The sequence below is a fragment of the Sorex araneus genome, chromosome 2 (genome assembly GCF_027595985.1).
Source record: "Sorex araneus isolate mSorAra2 chromosome 2, mSorAra2.pri, whole genome shotgun sequence".
In the NCBI taxonomy this organism is placed as follows: Eukaryota; Metazoa; Chordata; class Mammalia; order Eulipotyphla; family Soricidae; genus Sorex; species Sorex araneus.
In genome coordinates this window covers 197,119,219-197,124,503 of record NC_073303.1, presented here as the reverse complement: position 1 = coordinate 197,124,503, position 5,285 = coordinate 197,119,219, and positions in this window count along the sequence as shown.

Here is a 5,285-nt window from a genome sequence, read left to right as displayed (position 1 = left end):
CCCCGCCCCTAGCCCCGCCCCTCCCAGAGCCCGCCCTGGACACGCCCCCTCCCAGTGCCCATCCCGCCCTTTCCCAGCGTTCGTCCCGCCATAGCCACGCCCCTTCAGAGCCCGTCCCGCCCCTCGCGGGCTTTCCCAGAGCCCGACCCGCCATAACCACGCCCCTCCTCAGAGTCCGCTCGCTGACCACGCCCCCTCATGGAGCCAAGGCCCTGGTAGGGACTTTCCTGGGAGCTGGTTTGCTCTCACCGCGCCCACTGTTTAGGCCCGAACCGCGGTGGGTGCACGTGGCCTCGAACGCCCCGGGCTCGCGGGAGAGGCGCAGCGGGACCGTGGGCGGTGGTGAGGCTTGTGACCCTCCGGGAAGGCCCCCGCCGAGGCCTAAGTGGGGCGCGTGCACGCCGCGTCCAGCCCCACCCGCGCCTCTGCCGGAGCCTCGGCCACGCCTGGGGACGCGCCATCCAAGAGTTCTTCTCGAGTATACAGACTTTGCCCCCTTAACGTCGCGGGGACGTCTGAGATTGTTTGAGATCACCTTTTAAGGGGATTGTGTGGCTCGAAAGAGCAGGGGGAAGCGGGGAGCGGGGTTGGGCGTGGTGGGCACCGAGGGAAAGCGAGAAAATCCCAAACTCTGGCCAGGGGCCCAGACCATTTTCCGGCTGTGAAATAATGTTGGAGGAAGTAACCTTAGAGCGTACTGTGGGGCTGCGGGTGGTGGAGGGGTGGGGCGGAGGGGACGCAGGGGTGGGCTGGAGGAGCGGAAGGGTGGGGCTGGCGGTGGAGGTGTGGCGGAGAGAGGCAGAGTGGGCCGCAGGGGCGGGGGGCGTCGCCTGGGTAAAGGAGAGCGGCTGAGTGGTTACGGGGAGAATCTGGGGCGGGGCTAAATGCCTAAGGGGAGGGGCTTATGTGTTGAGGGCGTGGTCTACGGTCAAAGGGGTGGGGCTTCTGGAGGGGGCGGAGAGTTGGCACTGGAGGCCGGAAGCGGGGGCTGCGGGGCCGTTGAGGGGGCTGCTGGCGACCTCGGAGCACAGTCAGTGAGTCATTTCCATGCCCCAGAGAAGAATTTGATTCTGATCTCCCCAGTGACGACATAAATGAGTGGGGAGAGAACTAAAGAGGGGGCAGGGATGGGGGCGGGGGCGTGTCGTCCTGGGCTCAGATGGACCTTTGTTGGACAGGCTGAAGGGGCTTTGGAGGGAGCGAATTGGCGCCCCAGAGGTTCCCACGGAAACTCCTTCCGTGCTCCCCTTTCCCGAGAGCTCTTGAAATTGGCGTTTAAGTGGCAAATGTGTATTGAAGGACCTCGCGGCTATTGAAATTGTATTTTGAGTGAGATTTTTTGGGGGGATGTGATAAGGGGTTCGCCAGCATCATTTAGAAGGGCTGGGTGTACCCAGTATGCTGTGCTGTGCAGGGTTTAGCAATGGGGGTCTTCAGGGCCACACCAGGTGGTGCTGGGGGTCCTGTGGTAGCCCAGGCTCCAATTCAGGCGCCTCTTAAAGCAATACCTCTCACCACCACATCCTGCCCGGATCTCTCTCTCTCTCTACATATATAGATAGATATAGATATAGATAGAGAGATACTTATATCTCTATATATCATATATATATTTATGTCTTTTTGGGACACACCCGAATCAATGCTCAGGGGTTACTCCTGGCTCTGCAGTCAGGAATTACTCCTGACGGTGCTTGGGGGACCATATGGGATGCCATAGATGGAATGGGGTCAGGTGTGCAAGGCAAACACCCTACCCGCTAGACTATGGCTCCGGACGCGCTGCCCAGATTTTTAAAGGCATAGAGACATGCTTATAGTCTCTGTAAGATTAGTAATATGCAAGTCAGAATTCTGGCAAAAATGATGCATAAAAGGGGCTGGAGCGATAGCACAACAGGTAGGGCATTTGCCTTGCATGCAGCTGACCTGGGTTCAATTCCCAGCATTCCATATGGTCCCCTGAGCACTGCAAGGAGTAATTCCTGAGTGCAGAGCCAGGAGTAACCCCTGTGCATTGCCAGGTGTGACCCAAAAGGCAAGAAAAATAAAATAAACAAGAACAACAACCAAAATATTAAGGAGAGGTAGTAGGGGTGGTGATAAGCCCTTAGTTTTAATTTTTTTTTTTTGTAATTTGCTCTTGTATCCCCCTAGTTTGCGTGTGGGCAAATACACAACACATACACACACATACACACACCACAGACCGATGGTGCTTGGTCCTGATGCTTGGGTCACTACTGGCATTGTTTGGGGGACCCTCTGTGGTGCTGGGGATGGAACCCAGCTTGACTCTGTACAAGGTGAGCGCCTTAACCCCTGTACTGTCACTTTGTTTTTTTGTTTTTTTGTTTGGGGGGGGGTCACACCTGGCGATGCTCAGGGATCACTACTGGCTGTGCACTCAGGAATTACCCCGGTAGTGCTCAGGGGACCATATGGGATGTTGGGAATCGAACCCGGGTCAGCCTCGTGCAAGGCAAACGCCCTACCCGCTGTGCTTTCGCTCCAGCCCTGTACTGTCTCTTTGCATATCTTTCATAACCAAGGAAAGGAAATCATGTTGGAAGAACGAATGTTCCCGTTTCTGCCCACCCTAAGGCCCCGTGGTTTCCTTTATGTAGTTTTCTAGGGCAGAGCCAATGAAGCCAGAGTCTGGGGAGTCAGTAAAGCCCATGGGATTTGTTCCTCCCCCTCGCAGGGACCTCCCCACGCAGCTCTTTTCTGTTCAAGCCTGGGGGGGGGGAATTCCCTCACGTCCTTGTCGGGGGCTGGAGACATCTTACAACATAGTCCATGCTTGCCTTACATGTGGTCACATGTTCCCTTGAGCATCACTGGATATGACACAACCATCGCCCCGCCCTTTTCAGAGTGCTAAAAAAGGAGCAGGCCCACTTGACTCAGGTTGTCTGTCCCCCAAATTCAAAGCCCCTTACCCCAGAGAGACTGATTTGCAAATCTCCCTTCTCCCACTGAGTCTGATGCCAACAGGAAGTCAATCTTAGTAGTATTTCCTTTTTTTTTTTTTTTTTTTTTTTGCTTTTGGGTTACACAAATCGGAACTCAAACTCAGGGTTTACTCCTGGCTCTGTGCTCAGGGGTCACTCATGGTGAGCCTGGGGGGCCATATGGATGCCAGGGCTGGAGCTCGGGCTGGCCGTGTGCAAGGAAGCAAACGCCCTACCCACTGTTCTGTAGCTCTGGCCAACTGTTGATGCTTCCTGAGAAGGATCCTAGCCCAGCTCCCACCCTCCCTTGCAGCAGTTTATTTACCCTGCACCCACTAGACACCCTCTCAGGTGCCACCTCCATCCCCCGCATCTAATATTTCAGCACCCTGATGACTGCGTTGTAACCCACAGGAAGTTCTCCTGGGTTGGGGATGTGACTCAGAGGGTGGGCATAGGTCTACATGGTTTGTTCCTCGGCAATGCATACAATCCCCTGAGCACCTCTAGGAGTGATCCCTGAGCACTGGGCCAGGAGCATGCCCTGAGTATGCTAGATATGGTCCAGATCACTCCATACTCCTTTAAAAAAGTTTTTAAAAAAAAAGCTGGGCCGAAGAGAAAGGACAGTGGGTAAAGCTCTTCCTTGCATGTGGATGACCCAGGTTCTATCCCCTGCTATCCCCAAGTGCTGCCAGGTGTTTCCCTCTCCCTGCCAGTAAGAGAGAAAGTGGGGGCTGGAGCGATAGCACAGTGGGTAGGGTGTTTGCCTTGCACACGGCCGACTCAGGTTCGATTCCCAGCATCCCATATGGTCCCCTGAGCACCGTCAGTGGTAACTCCTGAGTGCAGAGCCAGGAGTAACCCCTGAGCATCACCAGGTGTGACCCAAAAACCAAAAAAAAAAAAAAAAGAGAGAAAGTGGGGCTGGGAAGGCAGTGGTAGCACATACGAGAGACCTGGGGTTCCATCTCTGGCGCTGCAAATAAGCGAAAGTAAAGAGTGTCGTATCTATATTTTAGGTGGCCGCCAGAACTTGATATTCCTGACCCTAGTGGGTCCCCTAGGGGGGCAAGATCCATCAGTGCCGATGCCAGGGCCTCCTTCTGGAAGTGACCCCAAGAATGGAAAGTGATGGGGGGGGTTCTGGCGAGTTCTGCATCCTCAGCCAGGATCTTGCGTGTGGAAGTTTCTCAGGTTTGTGACAGAGCAGCACCACTCACGGACTCCCGCTTTCCGGAGAGACAAGGAGAGCAGCGTTGCCCTTTGGTGTTGCAAATGGCCATCTGGGAGCCCAACAGGCTGGCCCTGAGCCAGCGTCCATTTGCAGTTTCAGGGATGGACAGAGCTGGCTGGGATAGATCAGTGCAGCCAGGCGCCCTTCACTCTCGTATCTGGGGCTTCTGACCGCATCTCTGATAAGGACGCGTGCCATCTCTCCAGCAGCGTCGGGCGAGAGCTGCCCGAGGGCCCACTCTGACATCTAGCACCCAAACCCAAAAAGATGCGCCAGGAAAGATGCACGCACGCCTGTGATCATGGCAGGGCCGAGAGCCATCGGAGGACACAGCCCAAACGGCCAAAGATGGATGAATGAAGGACTGTGGTGGAGACACAGTGCAGTGCTGTGCAGCACCAGGGAGGGATCAAAGCTTGCCGCTTGCTGCAACGCAGACAGAGCTGGAGACAACGGCCTCGAGTTGAGAGGTCACAGGGAGGAGGACAAACACCGGATGGTCTGGGGTACAAAGAGAAGGAAATCAAGAGAAAAGATAGTGTCAGACCCTTGGCCCCCAATCACAAAAGTCAGGTTACCGAACAGTGTTGGGGGATGTCATCTGCATGTATGTGTTTTGGGGGGAGTTCATGAGGTGGACAGGAAGTAATGTAAGGATGGTGGCGGTTCCTGGACACAGTGGTCAGGAAGTGACGGTACATCAGGACCGTAAAGATTAATGCTGATATGAACAAACAAGCTAAACTACAGTGAAGAATGAAGAGGGCAAGGCCTCTGCGGCTTTCGGAAGTACTTGGGGGTGGGGAGGAGGATGCCCTGAGACGACCCCAGAGTTCTCGGCCTGAATTCCAGTGTGTCCCTGGAGTTTCCACGGGGCTTGGTCTCTCCGCAGAGATTGTTCATGATGAAGTGGAATTGAGTCATTGGTCTATCAGTAGCAAAAATAGGTTCTTTTTGTTTGTTTTACCCCGGCTGTAAAAAATTGCAGCAAGAAGAATGGGAGAGAAAACATTTTATATAAAGGCATAAAGCTTTGAGTCATTAAATCTGATATATATAACATATATATATATGCAGACATTTAATTAATTAAT